Source organism: Gallus gallus, chromosome Z, assembly GCF_016699485.2.
Source record: "Gallus gallus isolate bGalGal1 chromosome Z, bGalGal1.mat.broiler.GRCg7b, whole genome shotgun sequence".
Taxonomy (NCBI): Eukaryota; Metazoa; Chordata; class Aves; order Galliformes; family Phasianidae; genus Gallus; species Gallus gallus.
The window spans coordinates 32946248-32971077 of record NC_052572.1 but is presented as its reverse complement, the minus strand read 5'-3'; the positions used below and the strand labels follow the sequence as shown (position 1 = coordinate 32971077).

At 37.6% G+C, this 24830-nt stretch overlaps 1 protein-coding gene and 2 long non-coding RNA genes across 20 annotated transcripts in view; 1 reads left to right on the top strand and 2 right to left on the bottom strand.

The window, feature by feature from the left end:
- LOC112530775 overlaps positions 1-3090 on the bottom strand; it is a 55648-nt gene extending 52558 nt beyond the window's left edge. For all 6 annotated transcript variants that reach the window (XR_005843078.2, XR_003072586.3, XR_005843080.2 and 3 more), the window contains exon 1: positions 2832-3090. This is a non-coding gene — a long non-coding RNA (uncharacterized LOC112530775). The remainder of the gene's footprint in view (positions 1-2831) is intronic.
- The window catches only part of BNC2 (basonuclin 2), a 372426-nt gene that overhangs the window by 166602 nt on the left and 180994 nt on the right, over positions 1-24830 (top strand). The gene's annotated exons all lie outside the window — the stretch shown is intronic.
- On the bottom strand, positions 5039-6609 carry LOC121108536. The gene is made up of 3 exons (XR_005843082.1): positions 6371-6609; positions 6087-6237; positions 5039-5193 (listed from the first exon to the last, which is right to left on the bottom strand). It is a non-coding gene; the product is annotated as an uncharacterized LOC121108536 (long non-coding RNA).

Genomic DNA, 24830 nt, shown 5'->3' with positions numbered 1-24830 from the left:
TTCACATGGCGTTCTGAAAAATCACGGAGTCATAGAATCATAGAATGTCGTGGGTTGTAAAGGACCTCAAAAATCATCTAGTTTCAACCCCCCTGCCTTGATCAGGGCTGCCAACCACTAGACCAGGCTGCTCAGAGCCACATCCAGCATGGGATGTTCAGGCTTAAAAGACAATTTTTAGTTCTTGTGCATAAGAAAACTTCCCACTAGCAGGAAGATGGTTAACACTGGAGAGGAACCCATGCTTTCCCATCTTTAATTTGTTTCTATTTGTTGTAAAGAGCATTACTAATTTGGACAGTTAACTTTTCTGCTCCTTATGCCCTTACATTCTTCAGTACTGTTGTTGTTAAATAACTTGCCATAAAACATAAACATAAACCCCTCTTTTCTCAGTGGAAAAAAAAAAAAAGGCCATTAATTTAAATTTGCATTTTTTATCATATCTGTTAGATTGAAAATATGTATAAAAAAAAAACAAAAACAAAACAAAACAAAAAAAAGGCAAGGCCAAACTGCTGGCTTTTTCAGTTATTCCAAAACAAAGACTTCAGCGCAGTTTAGTGTTCATAAGTGTAAGTAGTTCCTAGATGCAAAAAATCCTCCTTTATGGTAATCATGAGATGAGTAAGGCAGACAATGCAATGCAAGCATGTATACTTCAGATATTGCAACACACGAATAAGACAAGCAGGTAATAATTTTAATTAGTCTAGAACAGCAATGAAAGAGATATAAAAATGGCTGTGCATTGGACACAGTGTACCATGAAGTCCTTGTTCTACTTAAGGATGAGGTATTCTTCTGTTCTCTTTGGGTAGGTCATAGTCACGTGATGTACTTATGGACTTACATTGCTTTTTGAAGTGTCAACTGAGTTATGCCTTGCCTTGTTAGTATCATGTTTGATTTCTTGGACAGGGTCTATAAATCACTATCTAATATGCAGGTCTTTTGAAAATGCACCCAAGGTTTATTGCCAGTAACAGACTAGTGGCCTTATGTGGACTTTTCCATGAATAAAACAGATTGATGAGCCATTTTATAACATTGCAAGCTGTATTATAAATACATCACCCTTTTCAGTAATTTAATGTGAAGAACAGTCTAATGAGCTACCAGCTATAATCTGCCAGAGAACTGAGGACACTGCTAGGCTCATAGACGAAGTGATATAACTTTGATTAATCAAAGACTAGAAATTTATAAGTTTCTAAAGGCCTTCACCTTTTTTTTTTTTTTTGAGTTTTTTGCTTTCTTTTTAAATGCTGAACACAAATGTTAAACACAATAGCAATGCAGTACCATCACAAGATTATATTTGACATATGATAAAAGCAGGTGGGTTTGTGGAAGGAAGAGAGGAGGGAGAAGTTTCAAATTTGTGCATCATTATAAAGTGGACATACATATATTTTTAAATGAGTATTCAGCACTACTGCTAATATCCAGGGAGACAAGAAAATCATTAAAAAAAAAAAAAAACAGATGGAAAAGGTTTTCTGTGACCACTGTTCCTAAGAGATGGTTGCCAAACACTTCCTCTTGACTGCAACTTATAGAGATTTCTGCTTTGGCAAAATGCATGTTTTGTGGTGGCAGGAATTTCTGCAGAAATGAATAAAATAAGGGCGTTATTCTGACTATTCATGGCCAGAACGGTTTTAAGTATGTGTAGTAGTCATGCAGTGCATGGAAGAGACCACTTATCAGCAAAGCCGTGAGAAACCTGTACATGTCATATACATGTTTTCATGTATGAAAAATACCAGTAAAAAGAAGAGTATAAAATTGCACCTGAAAGAGGAGGACAGAAACATGCAAAAATTGTCCAGCATGCATTTGTTACAGCTTCTTATTTATTCTTTGCTGTTACAAATCTCTCTGTCCAGACAGAATTATAAAGTAAAACTAGCTTTCACAGCCTTCTTCTGAGACTTCTCTCAGCGCCTGACTTTTAGTCCTCAGGAGCTGAATCCTGATCACATCAAAATGATTACTAAAGAAAACTTCAGTGGAGTTACTAAAGCGACAAAATTGACTTAGAAACAATTTGCTTACACTCTGGTGTTTAAAACCTAAACTTAAAGGCAAGAGTTTAAAATTCATTTTACAATAAGAGGAAATGATTATATGTTCCCTGCTAGTTGAAGATGTCCTAGAGATTTTCTCAAATGAGACTACAATCTGAGAAGTTTCCTTTATCACTTAAGAATGCCTTAGTGACTAGCATACAGTTGAGAACTTATAGTTTTAAAATAATAGTTTTCTACTGTGAAGTCAGACAGGCAGACAAGCAGTTCAGCATTCTAGGAGATTTTGTTCCTTCAGGTCAAGCATAAAAAGTCTCAGTTACACAAACTAGAAGGCAGAGCTCTGAAAACCCATAATTATAGAATTTACAACAATGAAGTGTTTTGCGTGAAAAGCATAAAATTTTCAGTATCTGCCTCTAATCAGTATTGGCTTTTGTTTGTTTGTTTGTTTTTTTTAATAAATCCACCTGGGTTTATATACTGTGCATCCATATTATTAACTTATTTTAAAGGAGAGAGCCCCATCATTATACTGTGTGCCCCTCCAAAAAACATTACGAGTCGATCTCAGTTCTTGTAATCAGTTAATACAAATCTGCTCTGTTTTGAGTTTAAGATTCCAGTTTTAATGCCATTGCCTATTTTAGATTTCGCTCTGGTTTACAGTGCAGCATATTCTGTAACATTCACAACATAGCCTGAAGGGGAAGGGTAGTTTTCTGATCTAAATAAATATGAAGTCCTTCACAAACCTGACATGGGCGAAATTCCCAGCTGAAACAATGGGATCTTTACCTGAGTAAGGAGTCTGATATCTCAAAACTGGGCTCCCGTCTTTGAATCCCAGCCCTTCCTGAGACTGCCATTTGAAATCACAGCAGGACTCGCTCTTTGACCATCAGTCTTCTGAAATGCATGCATGACACATCATGGCCAGGAGGTCTCTCAAAGGAACCGAGGTGGTGTCTGTTGTCTGTAAATACCGAGGTCCGGACTGTGTGTTCATAATCATCTTGTGCCTGTTTATTGTAACTACGTTGCCTTCGACTTGCAGAAAGACAGTAAAGCCTGGAAAATCCAATAGTACTCTTTGGACAGGTCAAAGTCCTCTGTTAAAATTTAACGTCATCCCCTGTGTGCATCAAAAGAAATCACACAGTTTCAACAAGATGTATCAGCATTTCAGTGTTATGAATATACATGCTATTTGTGAAAAGCTCCATGACTTTAGGAAGAAGGGCACTATGTGAGTGAAAATAAAAAAGATTTAAAACCTCTGAAGACTCTGTATGTGTGTAGTTTATTCTTTCTTTATCATTAATTTGGCTGAAAGGCTAGTAATGCTCTTTGTAAAATGTGTATCTATGCTGTGTAAATAGGGGAACTTTTCCAGACTCATCTGAAAAAGGCACATTAAGGTGGCCAAAAATAGCTAAACTTCAGAAAATCAACCTGCGTGCCATTGCATCTCCTTGTGACCTAATAATATTTGACCTGCAATGCTTTGTTGCAGATGGCTACATTCTGGGAACCCATTCCCAGAGTGCTGTCATTTAACGTTTAACTTGTTGCTTTCACAAACTTTTATGTCAGAAAATAATCCCCAGAACATTCAGTGAAAGGGAGCACAAGGAAGATACGGTCACAGAAGAAGAGAAAATTCAGAGTAAATGTTTGTAAGAGGCTGTTTATGTACTGACACCCAGTTTTGTTTAAGAGAATTTTCAGAGATACAGTACTGAGGGACATGATCCTCCCTGCAAATTACTGTGGTTCTTGGGCAGTTTACAGATAGTAATATTTACAGTATTTAGTAGAAGCATTCATTTTGACTCTTCTTCTGGTCCATAGTTTAATGAAATGTTACTAATTATGCCGTGATGAGCATTTACAATCCAGTTGCCTTCAGTGAATGTTTACCTCATGATATCTGATCCTAATCCTTACATTGCTAGGAAATAAATCATTTCAGTGTTACACTTTGTGGTTGAAACAGACATAAACCCTGCAAATCCCAAGTTAAATATATGTTTAACTATGTGAAGAAGAGAAGTTTCATGTGAGCCTATCTGCAGAGCACTCATTAATGCATGTTTGCATTTCTGAGCTGTGGAAGATGAGGAGAAGGACACTGCTCCATATCTGGAGAAGGACTGGAGCAGTTTTAGTCTCAAGGTGTCTGCTTTCAACCATGTTTTCATGGTTTCTTACTTTCAGAGGACTGCAGAGCAGTATTCCTGAAGGCAAGGCTAAAACTTTTCTTTCTCTCTGGAAGAAACAGTTTTTCCCTGACTGTGACACCACTTCATACTTTTGCACAGCCTGTGGGATTCTTCTTACCCTGTTGCCACTGGATGTCTGGAATTGCCCTTAGTATTTCAGTCTCCTGCTGTCCATTTTCTCCTTTCACTTTGTTTTTTCAATTGCTCTTCTCCTTTCTCTCCACTCACATATGTTCCATGCTTATTACCGTGTCGGTACTGCCACTCGTTGTTGCTCTGTTGGCCATTTTTATATGGCAAAGGAGACAACATACTTGTGTTTTAAAAAAGAAAAAAACAAACAACAAACCCAATCTGACCCAGGCAAGCCCAACACAAGAGAGCACTCAGGATTCAACACAGCAGGGCTGCCTGTGTTCCTGAAGTCTTAGAATTGTCTCTTTTCTGCTTGGCAAAGGTAAAACTCTTCTGAGCTGGGTGCAGGGCTGTGTCACTATGGGGCCTTGGTTCTCTATGGGTTCTGAGGGATTTTATAGCGATGTCTGTTACCACTCAAATTAAAGAGTAACGATGGTGTAACTGTCCTTCAGCTCTTGCCCTCCTGCCCAACAATGTTGAGCAATGAAGTGCAGAGGAGGTGATGACTGTGCAGTGGAGAGTTCTGGAAAGGGATAACATCTAACAGAGTTGTAATTGATTTCTGTCATGTCATTTTCCACTTCTGAGTGTCAGAGAGGCATCTTGGGTTTGTTTCAGAAGGGAAAAGACACCTAAGGGATGACTTAGAAATGGGAGTAGATGTTAAGCAAACATTTTAGTCGTGCTGATTGCCTAGTTTAAAGTTTATTAGTAGTTTCTCACTTTAATAAACGTTTTTACAAGCGGTCTCAGGAACGTGACAGAATCCACTCCCTTTTATTTCCTCTATAAAGCACCTGAGGAGATAGGAGGAAACATTACCTAAAACATATTTTCTTATCACTGTCATCAGTTTTAACAGAATCTGTTTGGAAACAATGTGATCTTATTTCTGGTATTTAAGTGCCTAGACAATGATAACTAATCAGTTTAATTTTCAGATTAACGTATTTCTGTGTGTGGGTTCTGCGCAGAAAAATTGTCTGGGAGCTTTTACAACCAAACAAAGAAATGTTTTTCACTTGCCCACAACATTGTCTTATTAATTCTTCCTTCCTTACAAAATCTAGTAAGACGTGGACTAGAGCTTTTAAAATCAGGCTTTTGTAAAGATCATTGCATACTGCAGTCCTATTGAAAGCTGGAATTTTTTGCATGTTATCTCCTTGTTGCTGTTCCTAAACATCTGTGTGCTTTAGCTGGTCCCCCTCCATCCCCCCGTCTATCTGCTTAGCTGCTTTTCTCAAAACTTGTTTCAGTAGAAACAACAGAGGGGCAGAGCAGAAAAGTTAAAACTCGCAGTACATTAAAAGCATAGTACAACCTAGAAGTTATCAGTGCACCTCTGCTAACAACCTGTGAAGACAGTTCTGTAAGTACAGGGTCGGTGTTTATTTTGGTTTATGAAACAGTAAGATAAAACTTCAGTGTGATGAGCAGGTTTAAGCCAAATGATAAATGTTGCTAAGCAACATGTTACTTTTGGTGTTTGCTTATGGTGGGAGAATACTTGGCAGATACCAGCAAGTTCTATTTCTTTTTTCTCCTGTGTTCTTTCATCTTAGTAGGAAATACTATTCTGCAGAAAAAAAGAATCGGAATGTTTCTGTGGCCTAGAATGCAGTTGGGAGTACAGGTACATATTTTATGTTTGTTAAATAAAGATTTAGGGTGTAGCTTCTGTTCTTACTGTATGGATGGATTTCCTGATCTCTTTGCTTTCTGAGGAAATCTGAGGCTCATTCTCCAAATCAGCATTTCCAGACATGTAGCCTTCTGCAGCCATTTCCATCCTCATGCACTTGTTCCAGGACATCTGTGAAGGCAGAGTAGAGAGCAGCCTAGAAAAGAAAACAGTGGGAAGAGAGATATGTTTACTTCTTTAAGCATACTTGAGTTCACTGCTTTTTATGGCTGAAGTGCCAGGGACTTCTATGAAGCTGTTCTGTAGGTGCACTGTATCCCCAAAATGACCTGCAGTGCTTGAAGTTTGCTAAAGGAATTTGTCTTCCATATCCAGTGGGGGATATTTGCCTGTCTTCTTACTGCCCAGCCAGAGTCTTATTGACAGAGGGAATGATTGCAGTCATGTTTATTGGAGTGTTCAAAAGTTAATTTGTAATCATCTGTCTAGAATGTTTCTGTTCTGGGAAGAAAAGAAAGAAAGAGATGAAGGAAGAAAGAAAGAGAGGAAGGAAGGAAGGAAGGAAGGAAGGAAGGAAGGAAGGAAGGAAGGAAGGAAGGAAGGAAGGAAGGAAGGAAGGAAGGAAGGAAGGAAGGAAGGAAGGAAGGAAGGAAGGAAGGAAGGAAGGAAGGAAGGAAGGAAGGAAGGAAGAATGGATTATAGAATAGCAATGTGATGTTGTTTGGTTGGTTGGCTTTTTTGGTTTGTTTATTTGTTTGTTTGAGAGAAATCTGTATTTTTAAAACATTTATTGTGATTTGCAGAGTATTTCTTGGAAGGGGAATGTTGACAATACAGCAGTCAACAGCAACAGTATACCATTAAAAAGGTGAAACATAGTAGTGTTTGTTTAGAAGTGTTATGGTTTTGCTGATCTGGCAAAACTTCTCAATATGCTATGAATTAATGAGGATGTTTAAAAATATTTGAAATTGCTTTTCAGATCGGTGCAATCTACAGCAGTTACACCACCAGATTAGTTCGCATTGTGAAAAACTCTCCCAGAGAGGTGGTTTTTAATAAAACAAAGGTATCATTATCATGTGGGTAACCACTCAGTTATTGTAATGAGTCCTGTTTATTACACATAATTCTCATCATGTGGGCAAATAGTCCATCAGCAAGTGAGCTGATTTCTGATTACCTTGTTGAAACACAGATGTGGTGCGTAATGATGCCCATTGCATTTCTGCCTAGGATTTCCTGGACATAAAAATGTCTTCACATTGTCTGTAGCACATGCTCAACGAGTCTCATGCTTCCAAGGAATGCCAGCCCTACTGCATGTGCACAGAGTGGATGGACTGTGCAAAGTGAGAATGAACAGCATGTTTAGGACATACTGGGCATAGAGCACATGAACGCATCACCTGTACAGGTGACCCTTCCTGAAAAGTCAGACTTGCTAGGTATGAGCTGTCCAGTAGTTTCTGTAAGCATGCCAGAGAGATAAATCATCCTAAAAGCCATCTGTGCAAGCAAGTGCATATACAATGGGGTTGATCCTACTTGGGGGTGCTGGGCATGGTTATGATTTATAGATAACCTGTCAGCTCAAGTGAAATGCTAAGCACAGTTACTAGGCTTAGGATTCTTCATAGAGAAAATGGGATCCTAGATGTTAGAGTGCTAAATGTGGCTTGTAACTTCCAGCTTGTGAGGTGAGTTCTGTGGATAAATCTCTCGAAAGCAGGATATCTACATACAGTGTGGAGAGGAAACAAAAAGAGCTCAGAAAAATGGCTGCTGTCTGCCAGTGGAGGTTTTGCAGAAGTTGGTGAGATTGCAGAATGTTTTTACTCCAGCCAAAATAACTCAGAGTTTGAAAATTAGGAGAATAATACGAACAATTTTAGAAAACTTGCCCTGTCCTATATAGTTATACATGAAAAAAAAAATACAGAAAGACCACATTCTGAGTTTCCACATGTGTTCCAGAGAAACATAAGTAACAATTACTTCTCAGTACTTCCTAATGCTCTTATGTCTTTGGGGTCAGTCTGTTTGTGATTGAAGAGAATGATTTTAGGAGGTATTGGACAAAGAACAGCCTCATGTGTCTGTTAGTGATTTACCTTCTTTCCTTTCGAATGCTGCTACAGATTTGTGGAACTGAAAGATGTTGGATGTGAAAAGTATCCCACCCTATTTTAATTGTGAGTGTGACAGCAGTGTGTAGCTGCTTTTCCTTGCTGTTTCTATGGACCTTCAACTCTGATGAGAGAAAAGTCTTCAAAACAGTGGTTGTGAATGAGAGCTTGCAAAAATGAATATGGGAGAATGGAAAAAAAAAATCTGTGGAAGCAAAGGTTGTGGTAGTTCTTCCTCTAATGGGTTGAGTGTATGCTTAGATTTTCACCAATTAACCTCATCTTTTGCAAGAACTGCCATTTTGAACTTCATCAAAGAACTTTATATTTTCTCTCTTCTCTAGACAAATGTTGATGAGCATGAGGAAATTGGAGCATAATAGTTACTCTGTTTGTTGTTTTTTTTTTTTTTTACTTGAAATAATTATGCTACTCAGTCAAAGATTAAACAGGTACCAGAGGTAGAATAGACTTCAATTCACAGTTTTGGAATTTCTAAAGCACAATTTTCTAGTGTTCTAAAATGTCATAATGACTGGAAGGGGAAATAGGTCATCAGTTAAGCTCTGCGTAATACTTAGCAAATGCTTACGCACATCTCAGTTTATATCCTATACTGGTTTTAGGTTGATCACTCAGATAAATACTCATGTCTTGCTTGTTTGTTTGGTTTTTTTTAATTGACCACATAAGGCATTTTGAACAGATGTAGATTGAAGTCTGCATCCTCTGTTTTTGAAGACCCACATTTACTTGTGGGTCTTTTTATATTTCTATCTCAAACACTAGTCTTCCTACTCTGGTAAATGATTGGTGCCATGCTGTTCAGCAAAACAGGCATATATTAAACTGTATTCCAAACTCTCCTGGGTTTTTTCTCAATACTATATGTAAGTATACAATGTCTTAGAGTATATGTCAAATTAAGATTTTGGTTTTAACTGTGATTTTTTCATTTATGAAGATGCTAATCTGAAAAGAAACAATAATCAGCAGCACAACTTTGGATATCTTTTGGGTTTCCAGCACCTTGAAATCATTAATGACCTCTGCATGTTTGACATCTGTGTGCAGAAGTCAACAAGCCAAGCAGTGAGCTTTTGTTCTGGTTTTGACATTAGTAATTAGTAGCAGAACACCGAAATTAGAAGTTAGAAAAATATGAACGTACTTGAATTTTGTGCCAGTAGTAACAGACTCTCACAGTAACAGTTAGAAGTCTGCCAGTATTTCTACGTTAAAAAAATCTGACCCAAACTGTACACAATTATTTATGAAGATACTATGAATTTTTTCAGAATTTTCTGATGGCTAAATAAGATAAAAATGTCCAATTATTGTTGTTAGCTATGCAATCCCTGGGAGTAGCAACCTGCAAGATTGTCTAAGAATTTGGATTGCTATCTGAAAAATCAGATGTCATTAACCTTTATTATACTACAGAACTGCTCCTCTTGATTTGTTTTTGTGAAATAAGATTTGTCATGGAATTTTCATCTAGAACACTAAACATTTTTGAAGATCATTATCCAAACTGTCCGCATCACATAAACCCTATTTTCCGTGTTAAATAGCTTTCTATGTGCTTGTATCTGAATATCTGTAATCTCAAACCATTCTGAACTGTTGGTTTCAAGGATTCAGAAAAAAAATAATCCAAGCATTTATGAAATTTCTGGACTATAAATTATTAGAAATGTGTTCAAATTGATCTCATGGGATGGACGATCTCATATTCTTAACCAAGGAACGGAGAGCAACTTGGCTTAGAGAGAGATTGCCTCTTGTAGACATTTATCTTAGTGCAAGGATCATTTGCTACTTGTTATGCTAAGAGATTAAAACCAATGCGGGGTTGTTTATACGCCTTGTCATCACCTTTGTATAAGAGAAAGCTTAGTTTTGTGAGAGGATCTATATGATTGAATAGTTTGAAGTTCGGTTTTCTGCTGTTCTCTGTCACTGAATTCTGATTTTGCCAAATCAACGCAACTTGAACTTCCTCAATGGAACTTCTGTTAATTACTTATGGGTCCCACCTGGTAGGCCTTGCTTTTCCAAACTCTACATTGGGAGCAAACGTTGCTCTTTGATAAAAAGTTCAAACTTTAGGAGTAATTAATGCAATTTGTTGATACAACTATTTTTTTTACTTTGTTCACATGATTTCTCACTTACTAAAACATTTATGTGAGAAATTGTGAATAATTTCCTAACACAATAATTTAATTGACTACAAACTGTCCGCATTTTCTTGCTACTTTTCCATGCTTTTTTCACAATAAATACTGTTGGTATTTACCACCTTGCTTCAACTGTGGTGAGATCCAGAAATCCTAACGGGCTGCTGAATTGGACTGTGTTTCAGCTAGGTGTTTGCAATCAGAGGACAGATGTTGGACTTCAGTTATAAAAGTGATTTCAGAAGGTGGGCTTTAAGTAGTGTATGGATTCCATACCCTCCAGATATTCTGTGGTAGTTTTTTAGGTTTGAGAAACAACTCTGCCTTCAGGAAGCAGCCAAACAACTCTGATTGCCATGACCTTCGGGGGGGGTGTCATGGTACACCCTGTGGCAGGTCACTGTTACACACCAAGTTGAACAGAACTGTGCTTATGACAAGTCAGTTAATTGATCTGAAAAGGAGATAACTGCTGTCAAAGTTATGATTAATTACATTGTATTACTGCACTATCTGTGAAAGTATGATTTGCTTTCATGAATGGTATCACCATATCTGAACCTAAAAGATCTGTTCATATAGAAATTTTAATTAAATTCTTCATTAAATTCTTCCTCATAGAGTCAAAGAGTCACAGAATCATTAAAGTTAGGGTGTTCTTATTTGGACACTGTGAAGTGAGCATCAACATTCAAAGTATATTTTTTAAAGTATTTATGTTATGGTCAGTAATTCAGTAATTAATATTTACTCATCGGAAAAGCAGGCATAGAAATATCCCCATTTGCGGAGACTGTAAAAGTGAAGCAGCTGGGAATTCTTGACTTACCAGAAATCTTAGAGAGTCCACAAATTTGGAATTGGAACAGAAATTCCTGGCTCTTCCTCATGTTCTCAGGCAAGTAGATTGCATCGCCCTGAGAAGTGTGTGAAAGCCGATAACATTATAGTCCAACTGATAACTCCCTGGGGAGGTTGAAAGCTCTGTATTGAAGTTCACCAGATGTTTGGAAGTTTACGTTCTATCTGAGCTATGAAGAACTGTATCCTTAATACAAGCTTTTTGAATTCTATGGAAGTATGTCATAGACACATATGTATTTACAGGCAGGAAGACTCACTCTGACACTCCTTACCGCTGTTGCTGCTGTCATTTAAATTCACTCTAATTTTCTGCATTGTAATTATGTTCATTACCTTCCTCTGACTATTTTATTCTGGCAAAATTTTCAAGCTTTTTCTTATTTCCTAAATGTTTAAATAAAGAACAGAGGAGTGGGTTAGGCTTGCTCTTGTACTAGCTTTTATTTTTCCAGGAATGCTTTGTTAGAACCTGCTTTTTCTCTCTGCTAACTGATATATTAAACACATTATAAATTTGAGGGCTAAATCTGGCCACAGGGGGAAAAAAAAGAAAAAAAAAAAAAAAAAGCCATGAACTTCAAAAGGATCACAATTCCAGCTTAAAAATTTTACAGTCCTGACAGAAAAATTATCTCTTTTGCCTCAACATAGTAAGGAAATATAAGTATATATGTAAGCTTAAAATCTTCAAAAAGGCATCTGTTCCTATCACCATTACATAGTCCTCTGCGTTTTCTGCTTAACCTACACCTTATGTCATATCTAATAAAATGTAGAAGATACCACTGTTATTAAACAAAAAATGCAGAAATGTTACAATAGTACCCAAAGTACTAATAAAATGTTAAACTACTTTGTGTTTGTATTTCTTCATGACATGGTTAATTAATGATACATGACAGGGGCTAAAGTAAAGAGGCTTATCATGAGGTAAACAATTAAAAGTAATTAATAACTTAGAAAAATAATGATGCTGATGCACTCAATTGTTGTTATCAGCCTATGTTTGGAAAAACTTATAGATGAGGATAATTTAGTGCTCTACCTTTCAACAAAGCTGGGTGTCTTGTTACTAGTATAGCACAGGATAAAACTAATCCCTCCTTAACTGCAGTGTGAACATTCAAATGCCTTGTTGTGTGAGCTAAATATCTTCTTAATTATATTTAATCATAAATCACAGTGATTTATTTGAATTAAATTATTGTTTAAATCACAGAAATAATGCAGCCAGAGAGAGGCGCGAAAGAGCCTGCCTCTGAGAGAGCAAGGCAGTGTGTTCTTTACCAAATATTGATTGCTGCTAAAATATGGTTTCCATATGGAGTAGACTACATGTAATTTATGTAAACCACATTGGTAATAGTTTTTATCAAGTGGTACTAAAACACAAGCTAAATCTAGCATAACTGTCCGTGTAGACTGCATGTAAGTAAATTGTGGGTACTGCTAGGGCTGGTGAGATTTTCCGGAAAATATTTCCACTGCTGCCCCTATTATATAATAGCAGTCCACATCTACAGGAGTGCCATCTTTGACCAAGGTGATTTTGGACCTTAAGCAGGAAGTAAAAGAAACTAATTTTCATAAATCACTAATAGCACTCATCTTAGGACTTCTATCACAGTGCCACGTAAAACATATATGTTACACCTGCCTTTATCTCCACAGATACTTACAAGTTTTACTCTTTCTTTCAAAAAGGTGGATTGAGTTTCTGGATAGGCATAGCTGAAACTAAACTCAAAATTATAATTTGACATTGTGGTAGTGATGATAAGGAAGAAGTGTGCTTTTCTGACTGCAATGTGTGCTTTTCGAGTGTATTAATGTATTAATGTGCTATTCTAGTGTATTAAATAAAAAAAATACTTTCTAGTGTATTAAAAGGCATAAACTAGGAGACTGTAGACCGCATTTCTACGTTCTTTTGATTTCTGTGAGACTTTTTGACAAAGCACAAGAAGATCCTTTACTGGATTAAAAACTCTGTGAGAACTTAGCACAGAATGGAGACAGATTCCTTTCTGAGATGATGCAGACAGTAGCGTTATCACACGCTTTGTGTTTTGTATATTCATTAGTTATTTGGAAAGGGAGTGCATAGGGGCAATTTGCTAAGCAGGTAAGACTAATTTGAAGGTGAGGTCTATTTAAGAGACAGTGCAAACACTGCTTAGATAACAAAGTTTGATGGATTGAACAGAAAGCTCCTGACCTTTGATCCTGCCCATGCTATCTTTTTATAGACAAATCTTTCTACGCTCATGTTTACTTTTCTTATTGTAGTTAGTAATGCTTAGTAAAGTACATCAAGAATTCTCTGACTGCAATAATTTTAAAATGAAAAGAAGAAAAAATTGTAGGAGATTTCAACTAAAAAGCATCACTGCTCTGAATGTGGAGTTGGAACAGATGATCTCCAAAGGTTCCTAACAGCCTAAATATATCTATAAGAAAACAAAAGAAAACAAAAATCCTAAATAGTAAACCTGGTAGACTATGTATTATATAGTTCGTGTTCTCATGCAAAAGCACATATTTCTCACTGAAAAACTGTAGAATTGCACACATACATCTGAGAGGGAAATCTTTTTTTTCCACGTAACTGTGAAGGGAAAATTGAATTATGTTCATATGAACATGAAAAAAGTGATTTAAATTACAGATTGATAGTCTTCTGTGGCTGTTGTTTGTACATCTGCCTCATGCAGGTGTACTTTTGAGCTGTCTGTTCTGTTGCTTCACATGGCTCAACATCCGGAGAACTCTGTGTCACCCAGTTGACATGCTGAAGAACTGTCAACCCCAAAGCATCTTTTGCTGCCTTGGATGCTTCCTTCTCTGGGGGAAAAGGATAGCTCAAGGAAACTCAAGTGATAGCTGAAGGTAGGTGGGCTGGTGATTTCAGTCTGCTCCTCAGAGAAGCAGTGCATGTTACAGTCTAGTTGAAATCCACAGTTATAATTCTGATTCTTACATCAAATAGTATGACTTTCTAATACAGAGCGTTGGCTAACTATGAAGGGTGGCTACCAGTATTTTTGTAGTGACTGCTGGTCAATAACCCAGCTTAGTCCAACTATTAACTTTTATAGTAAATTTATTCCTTCCTTTTGGTTTATAAAAGATGCATAAGAGGGCTGCAATTTATATGAATCATACAAGTGCTGGGGAAAAAAAAAGTTCTCAATTCAAACAGTTCTACCTCTTCTGGAAATCAGTGTATGTCCTGTTTTTATCAGTATTCCATATCATGACATTGTGTCAGTTTTGCAAATGGTTGAGTCATGTGGCACTGCTCATAAGTCCTAGGTGATTGTGGTAGTCCTTCAAAACTATTTTTTTGACAAGAAAAAAAGAGGTTTGATTGCTCCGTTTAATTTTTCTCAGAAATTGCTCTGCTGTAGTATTTTTTGGAAATATCCAAATGAAAAAAAAAAAAAAAAGTGAACTGATAAATGACAATTAACTGAAAGGATGAACAGAGATTCTGTTTCTAGTTTAGGTGATATGTGTGACTGTGTTTTACTCCATTCAGGAAACAGTTTGGTGAGGACTGCTAGCATACAATGCACTTTAATTTGTGCTGCTGCAGTTTGTGAAATCATTTTATATTGAATTGAACTTCAATTTCTATAAAATATCAATTTAAGAAAAAAAAAGTCAAAATACTAACTAAAATGGCATGTTATTCGTAGGATGATTTTATTCTCACTGTCGTAGGTGTTTTGATAACAGGGACTTACTTAGAATTAGCTGTATACTTATAAATGAAGTTATAAAGGACACTTTGCAGAAGTTATCCCTCCTGTGTTGGTGCTGAAAATGTCTAATTGGTCTCCCAGTTCTTTCTTTCCCTGCTTGACTGACTTCCTTTCTTCCCTTTTTATTTTTATTTATTTATTATTTTTTTCCTCCCTTTTGGATTTGGGAAACTGGACAAGTGTCATTTTCTGGACTCACAGAAAAATAAAGATTGCAACAGAAGTTTATGTAAAGTCATAAAGCTAATTCAATGGAAGCCGTTTGGTATTGTTATGACTATTCTTTATCTGACACTGACACTAAAATGTCTGCTGATGACCTTTTTCATTTTAAGAGGAAGTATATTTTATTCTTTCGTAATTTGAGGTAAACCAGTAAATCATTAAAACAAAACCACTTTTTGCTCTACAGTTAAAAATCTGATTTTTAAGTATGTAATGAGCTCAGAGTTTGTAATTTCCTTCTAGCTTATGTTAACTAAGAGGTTGCACCACTCCTGCTGCTGTGCAAGGATGGTGTTAGTGTGATACACAACATACCTTTAAAACTTCCCCAGTTCTTTCCATGTGCTGCTGTATGTATCCCACCCAAAAACAAACAATCAGTAAGAACAACAAAAACCCAACCAACCAACTCCCCAAAAAAACAAAAAAGGAAAGCAAAAAACAAACAAACAAACAAAAAAAAAACCTAACAAAATGAACCACCAAAATGCTTTTCAATCCCAATGCAGTGCAGCTCTTTTAAGAGCCTGTGTCGGAGTTGATTTCTAACTATTGTATCAAGGACATGATGGAGATGAATGTCAGCATCCTTTGATCATCCATCCTAATGTTCCCATCCTGGTGAGAGCGGCATTAGACTCCTTTTGCTACAGGAGAGGCAATAATTTTACTACAAACAGACTCAGGAGATGAAAACCATGTTGCAGACCAGGATGAATATGAGTTTTCTTTACTCTTTGAAAATGGAGCAAGTCCAAGCTTTCATACAGAATGCATGGTATATCTAGGAGAGAAAAATAGCCTAAGCAGTTCATAGAATCACAGAATATCCTGAGTTGGAAGGGACCCACAGGGATCATCGAGTCCAACTCCTGGCTCCACACAGGACCACCCAAAACTCAGACCATATGTCTGAGAGTGTTGTGCAGACACTCCTTGAACTCCAGCAGCTCAGTGCTGTGACCACTGCTCTGGGGAGTCCATTCCAGTGCCCACCCGAAGGCAAAGAACCTTTTCCTAACACCCAACCTGTTCCTCCCCCAGTGTAGCTCCATGATGTTCCCTCGGGTCCTGTCAGTGTCACTAGAGAGCAGAGCTCAGTGCTGGTCTTTCACTCCTCTTGTTCTTAAAATCACATTATTTAGTATGCTAACGGTGACTTGGGAATTTTCTCCTCATTTCTTTTAGCTGATTTTTTTTTTTTTTTTTTTTTTTAAACAGAAGGGAGTCCATATAATTTGTTGCAAGATGAAAACAAATGCATCACAGGGAGAGATCACGCTACATGTATTTATAGGCTAAACTATACTTAAAATCATTTTCCTGTAAAGCATACGTGTGTAAAAAATGGCATGACACTGCATTAAAGTGCTGTTTGCACTTGATAGTCTCTGAATAGCTCACTTCATGGCTTTACTGCCTGGAGTAATGTGACCATCCTGAGTGAGAATCACTCAGGCCCTGCTTCTGCTAACAGTGTTCACAATGCTTTTGAGCACACATATGCACCATACAAAAAGCAGTCACTGTTATGGAACAGAGTGCTTTGGGTTTTGAGCTTCTTAACTCACATGCTTGCCCACTGTATACTGATGAGGAATGTCTGTGACTGCTGGAAAATCTTATGGTAGATGTGATGTACCTATTGCAGTATTTGGAAGAATCCAACAGTAGACAACAATTTCATCTAAATTTGTTCTGAAGTTCAGTAAGCATCAATAAAAAATAATAATAATAATAATAAAAGTTGAATACATATTTGACATCTATTATTTTTTTCTCCACTCTGTCTCAGTCCAGTACAATAGTAGGAGAATGAAGAAACTGTCACTCTCCAGATTTTTAAAAGCCTATCTCAATCATGGCTGGAATAGTCTTCAATGAAGTAGGTGGCATACACCACATGTGAAGTGGTGAGGTGGGGTATAGCTTTCATTGGTTTTCCTGTTGGGATGATGTGAATAATTAGACATTAACTGAGTCATTTCTCAGTGTTGTGACCCTCTCAGGTTTAAGGTGATAAAATCCTGAGGTCTCATGACTCCATTCCCATTCCCCCACCTGCCTCCCCCATTCATGGGCACTATCTGCACTTCGTAGTTCAAATACAGATTTATTGATACACATATACTTGAGGTGTATGTGTATCTTTTCCCGTGCTTTAAACTGTAATACAAACAGAGCAGACATGTAGATGCATACTGTCTCTTTAAATTTCCTGACTTGGGCTCATTTGACAAAGACCTCCTTATCATTTTCTTGAAACCCAGTTTCCTGAATCAGCGGATTTTTCCCCCTTGAAACTTCTGAAACTCTGAACTCTGTCAAAACAAGATGGCTGGCAAGTTTTAGGGACAGAGCAGAGACACAGACAGAGACAAAGAAGCCCCTGAGAAGGCAGACGGACTTATATTGCTTGTGGTTTTTCCGTACAGCTGGTTTCAGATGTGTCGGCCTTGTTCTGCACTGGTTCCACTGCCAAAGCAAGACTGTCACAGCTGGTAGTACTTACTGCACTTGCGGGAAAGTATGTGATTCATTAGTTGGAACCGTATGTTTTTCACCAGTTCTGGTCATGTTTTTGTTAGGATGTGGTAAAAGCATAAGCAGGGGGTGAAGGGACAATGGAAATATGTGACTTGTTAAGGATTGGCCCCAACCAGTTATTAGCTAAATTGTACGCTGTAAAAAAATACGCTGTTGCTCATGAGACAAATGATTTAATTCTTCAGTTAAGGACATTTAGTCATAAGTAGTATAAAAAAAAATTGTCATCGTGAGGTCCTTTTTCCTCTCTTCTCTCTAAGCATTATGATCTTTTTAACTGAACAGTGTAGTGCCGGAAGGAATCATGCAAGCACAAGACGTCGTTTTGGTTAAAAAGCGGCCAAACTGGCTAAAGGTTTTGAAAGAGTGTAGCTGCTGCTACTGATAAAATATGGTTGTGGCATATATGCTTGCGTGGTTATAGAGAACATTTGGTACATTGGAAAATTTGGTAGAGGGAGAGCTGTAAGTGGGTGTTCCTTTGCCCACACCCAATAAAACAGAAGAAAACTGTACAGAGACAGGTAACAAAGTGTTCTGTTTAGAATTACTGTAATATTTTCTTTTCCTGGGGTAGCATCTTCCACTATTTTTTAGGGTTGGAGAGAGTTTCATACTGATACAGATTTCATAGCTGTTTGGAACTTAGCATAATGGCTTAAATAATAAAAGAAAGGGCGGAGAGGGAGGGGGCTGAATCCGGCACATTTGAACCAAGCATTACTGTGTTCTGAAGCTGTTAGTTCAGCTCCCCCCTCCTTCGTAGCACTGATGAAACATGAAGAATTCAAAGCCATGTGTTGAGGAACGTGCTTTCAAAAGAGTATCTCTCCACCCCCACCCCATCCCTTTCTCCCTCCCATCTTCTTTGCACACGTACGCAGCCACTGGACTTTACAGAGCTAGAACCAGGTCTGTCTCTGATAATTAGCTCGGCTGGCTGCAGCATAAATAAAGGAATGCACTTAGGGGCTGTAGTCTGTGACATGGTTTAACAGAGCATAAAAAGGTGCATCTGTTAACATGCCTGAATTCAGTCACCTTACTGTCACCCACAGAAAGATACCAGCTCTGAAATGTGCTGATGATATTTTGCAAACAAGAGACCGGTACTGTATTAAATTAACCAGGCTGTGAACATGCAAAGTGCTGCCTCTTAAAAATCATGCTGTCTTGGCTTACAGGGGTGTTGCAATGAGTCCCTCCAGTATCTATTAGGATGACCTGTGGCACTGAATACTTCAACACTCTTCTGGCTAGTATTGCTGACCTTTGTCAGCTTGATAAAAAAGCACAGCCTAGAAATGTGCTTGTCATTTTTAGTGAACCAGGAGGCTGGGAAGCACGGGGGAAGTGGAGGGGGCATAGGGAAGCACAGGGATGCCAACAGCCTATTTTTGTTTAAATTAGGATGCTGAACCTAGGACAAAATTGCAGTCTGCTTTCCTTTTCCTCCCCAGCAGCTGCATGTCTCTCACCCCTTTCTTCCCCTGACTGTTGCTACTTGATTTGAGGTCTGAAATAATGAGGAATGTCTGCGTGATCAAAGTTACTGTCTGCCTCCTGGTCTCCACAGAAGCCCTGCTGTATGTGTTTGGTAGGCGACAAACAGCTTGTTGTAATGTATCTGAAGGTAATACAGTCACACTTTTGTTATGTTCTTTGAGCATTTATTTGCTTTCTCATTAAGTAATTCTAATGAAAAAAGAAAAAAAAAAAAAGAAGATGCATTAAAGCCTCCTTTGCTTTTCTTTAGTTGTTTAATTATTCTTAAATTATTTACAGGAAAATACTGCTTTTGCAGAGGAGATGTCCAAGCATACACCACTGAATTGAAAAATTCTCCATGTTGTAGATGTGCGATTCCTTTGAAAATGCTGGTTGAGGTCTACCTGTCTGGGGACTTAACACAGTAATAGCATATCTATTTTCCGTACACATGTTTGTATTACACAATTATTTTCCACAGTATTATTATTTCGTATCTATTGTGTGTATTATTTGTATAAATTATATGTACGTAATATTATTCAGAGGGTCCTAGAGAGCTCCTTATCCATTAGAATGTGATTCAATGATGATGGGAACTAATCCCACACAGCTCGAACCCCAAATATTTCCAGTTGGCAGTAGGTGAATGTGGATGACCAGGAGGTGTGATGCATTCTCTACTGTATTTTGAAGTAGCTGCACTGGAAATATCCCACCCAGTTGTGCTTGGCCCTTTAGTACAGACATTGGGCCACACCTGCATTCCTGACATCCAGACCCATCTTTGTTTTTGCCAAGTGCCTTTACCCAGGAATAGCTTCTATATATATATATATGAAAGCAAACAGCAAACCACCCCAGCAAGCATTAGCAGCTACCTTATTGCTTGGAGAGGAGGACGAGGGTGGGAAAGAGTTGCTACCAAGAGAGATAGCAGTGACTCAAAATTCCATTATGAATGCTATGAAGTTTTAATTAACTGACTATGAAACAGACCAAAAAAGAAAAAGCCACCGAGTTCTTTTCCCCTCTCTTGACATATTTTCCCCCAGTTATGGCTTTTCCCTCCCTTTTTTTTTTATTTTTTATTTTTTTTTTATTTTCTCCCCCCTCCTTTATCTCAAGGGAGTTTCTAGAGAAGAAAAATTAAAAAAAAAAAAAAAAAAAAAAAAAAAAAGCTGAGGTTTATGTTAGATTAAATTAAGGTTAATGATCATTGGCTCATTTTCATATTCCGTGGGTGTGGATGGAGGAGTAATCAGTGCAGGTGGCCATGCCAGTTGGGAGTTTCTCTTTGTCATCAAGAAAACAAGGAGAGTGCAGGGATTGAATTACCACAAATATTTCAGGGCTAAATGTATTTTGTTTCCCCATTGGCTCTGATTTAAGGACAGAAAGCTGACATTAATTTTATCCAGAAGACAAGAACACTTAATTCTCTATATATTCTGAAATAATTTGACTAAATGCATAAGAATCTGTATATATGTCTAGTGTAATCTTGCAAAAAGCAAAGTTTTTTTCTTAATTTGCCCTAACAATTTGTGTTTCTGTGCCGAATTGCCACTCCTGTTATTGAATGTTTTAAGAGCTGCTTATGAAAATACATGCTCTGACTGTTCCAGTTGGCCTCCCAGATACCTGTTACTACATGTAAACGCACTCCATTCTAACTTTTGGAGGAGGTACTGAATTGAAGGGGTTCTGTTTAGCTTGAAGAGGAAGTGGGGGATTTGGTAAAGGAAGTGCATGCTGGCCCTGAAAGGCTATCTAGAATACATTTACATCTCAGCCACAGAAGAACGATTTTTTTTTAAGAAATATATTTTTGGGAAAGAGTACTGAAATGACAAATAATTGAGGCAAACAAGCCCTTGATAAGTTCCACTTGGAGGTTTTCTAGATCTATTACGTTGTATGTGTGATGGTGCTGGAACACATTACGGTGAAGAGATTTGAATTCAGAATATAAAAAGTCAGAAATAAAAGTTAACAGGAGTCTGTGAAAGGTGTTGAGGAAGAGAGAAAACAGTGATCAGTGTTTGGAATTGTGTGTGTGTTTCTAATGCATGCATTTGCCCATGCATACTGCGCTGCGTTTGACTGGAAGGGAGCGATAAATACAGCCTAGGTAGGCTGAGTTTCAACGTGTGATAACTATTATTTTATCACTAAATCTGTGTGTTTATTAAGTTACAGATACTATGGTTCTAGTTAAAGACTTAAGAGTATCTACTTGTGTTCTTTTGTTTGCTTGTTTGTTTAAATGAAGCTCATAGCAACCCCCTGCCCCCCCAACTCTCACTCTTACAGGAACAACAGATATTTAGCTTTGCAGCAGAAACAGTATTAGAGATTTAGTTGCCATTATTAAAAACAAAATATTACAGCATGAGGAGCTTTGACTGGTGGAATGGGGGTCTGGATTTTTGTTCCCTTGGTCCTCTGAGGTAGGAGTCAGCATGCAGCTGAATATTCATGAGGCATTCATTAATATGAATAGTTGGTCTGCTGCTGCACCTTTCCATGGTTTATTAATATCTTATGGACAGACCACTCCCAAGCATGCAGAGGGCAAGAATACTTTAATGATTGCAGCATTCTCTCAGTAAAAAGAAAGAATGAGATGGTTTATTTCAGCAGCACCATTTGCAATGCTGTAGTTAAGGTGTTGGTAGCACATTGTACTTAAGGTTGTATTAGTAACACTTGAACTATAAATCCCATTTTTTCGAGTTATGAGTTATGTGTGTAAAACTCTGTTCCAGGCTGAAACATGACATAAAGAAATACCTGCCTTGAAGCAACTCTTTTTTGGCTCATTCCTTTAGCATATCCTTTTATCTTTTCTTATTTTAAGTCAGTGAGTAGAAGAAAAATAAATGTTGCCATTTCAAGGCATTTTTCTTCCTTGATGAAGAAACTCCAAATGAGCTTAAATTAAAACCAAAAATTTTGGCGTATCATCAGCCCATAGCCTAGCCTGTGTGTTTCTGACACTAAAAAGCAATGATTGTTGCTCTTTAAAAAGAATATTTTAAAAACTCACCTTGTATCAAGAAAAAATGCTTTTAATGGATTAACGTAGTTATGATCAATAGATAAAGTCACTGGAGAAGCTGCATGGAAAGGATGATGAATTTAGAATAAAATCAGACTTTGAAAAGTTTTTTTTGTTTGTTTGGCTGTTTTTTTTTTTTGGTAGTCTAAAAAGTATTTAAATTCAGATAAATCATTTATAAAGGTTTCTGAGTTTCTCAAAAGCTGTACTGACCATATGATAATAAGTTAATAATATTAGGTAGTCATATTTTTTTAGAATAGTAAGTGCATTAGAAACATACTACATTCTCTTCCATCATTTACTAATCAGCTTGGAAATTAATAGTTTCTCATGAAAAAAAAGTGCATGCCATGCTTTTTCCATTTTGTGCATAATAATGCACTTTCCGTCATCTCAGAGAAGTAAGCAATTCCACTTTTTTTTAAAATCTTTTCTCTTTAGGTAACTTCAGGTGTTGATGCCATGTTGTAAAGCCTCCATTAAAAAGAGAGTTGTTGATATAAAACATCTTGTAATGTTCTGAATGCACATAATTTCATCCCACGGCTTGTGCTATGCCTTCTCTCACAGTTGGTCTTTCTCTCTCTCTCATTTTTCCTGGGTAAATGTCTTGTGAAATTTTAATCCTGAAAGTCTACTAATACAGTGAAAATTCATTAATTCTAATTGATTAAATTTCACCCATTAAGGGCTCTCCATGAAGAGTGGAAAAAATACTCAAGAATTGTAAGGAAGTTTGTTCTCTTGTCACTCTGTCTCATGCGTTGCTCTTCCCCCTGCCCCCAGTCTGTAGCCTTGATGATGTTAACGTAGGAGCATTACCATTTGGTGAAAGAAGTTGCACACCCTTTCATAAGCTTTTAATTTTCTTTTTCTTTTCTTTTTTTTTTTTTTAGTATCTAACACATTACTATCCAGTGAAGTCTCCCTTAGGACTGTAATTTTTCTTTTGTGATTAAAAGTATTGAAGTACCCTGGGCTGGGGGATTGCTAGTTAGATACAGAGTCTTTCTGCTTTAGGTCACCAGTTTGAATTCAGTCCAGGCCATCAACAGACTGCTGCTAACATCTGAGGGCAGCGTGGCATTCTCAGTCCGATTCCCTGTGGGCACATTTTCTCTCTTATTCCATTCTCCAGTCTTTCTCTCCTGGGCCGAGCTCCTTGTATTGGACAATCTTGCCAAGTTTAAGTGAGTTCCATCATCTGCACTTGGATCCAGTTTTCCCTCACCTAGGAACAATTTGTCCACAGTCACTTCTTTTACAGTATGTACAAGGGTGTGACATTACCATCACCACCACTGTGGAGCAGACAGATATGTGGCTCAGAAAACTGAGAAGGAAACAAATAAAGCCTTTTAAAATAAATAAACAGTCGCACCCTTCCCCCCCCTCCCCCCAAGCCCCACCCCCCGAACACAGCTGTGTTTTGTAGGGTTTTACGGATTAAATGCTTGGCAGAGGTGCTGGAGTTCAGAGGATTTCAGTTTACAGAGAGACAGCTTCATCCATGGAGCTCACTTAATTTCATTAGGCTGCCAGACTCTGGTCTGGCTACTCTGTGTGTCACACTTATCTCAGGTTTCTGTTTAGGGCAGGCATTTAGTAATAGATGAGACAGTGCAACAGGGCAAAGTTAACTTTAAAAGTGTTTTGTATGGAAGATGTGGACACTTCGGTTTGGAAGCTTCACGAGAAGCCACAGAGATGCTTTCTGTATCTTTCTGGGAAAAAATAAGCACCAAGTGTTCTGGATGATGTTTGCATAGAGACACCCGCTGCAGATATTTTATAGATAAGGGCAGTATCTCTGCATTTAGGTACAGTAAAGATATAAAAATAAATAAATACATTGGCTAAATTGTCAGTAATCTCAGCAGGAGGCTGAAGGATGAAATGAGCCATGGATGCTGAGCTACTTCTTCAACCGTGAAACTGACCTCCTTAGGTCAGGGTTATAACATGCTGGTAGACCGAACAGGGCGTAGAAGCTCTGCTGCTGCTACCCGCGGTGGTGGAAAAAAAGGGTACCTGAAGTTCCAAGGCTGCCTGTTCATCTCTCCTATGAACACTACATTTTCCTTTTACAATCACATACTTTTTTTTTTTTTTTTTTCTCAAGTGTTAATGCAATACAGAGCATTTAAAACATCAGCAAGTTATTATTGGAAACATTTTGTATAAGGCTTGAAAATGTACAGTAGGGAACTAGCCCGCTTTGGCAGGAGATAGGCAGGATGATGTAATGGTCCTTTCCTTTGCTAACATTTATGATTGTAGATTTTATAACTGCTGAGTATACTTTTCCAAAAAAGATGAAAATGTTACACCCTTTAGCATTAAAATAATTTAGAGCAGGACCTAATTGTGCTTTCAGATCTGCATGGCAGAAATCAGCTCCATCACTCTGCTTTCCCTATATATATGTTAACATTGATCCCCAGGTGGGGTGTGTTCATGGGGGTGCAGTCTGTGTCTTGAGGATCTAAGAGGAGTTTCTTGCCCTACATCTTATCAGT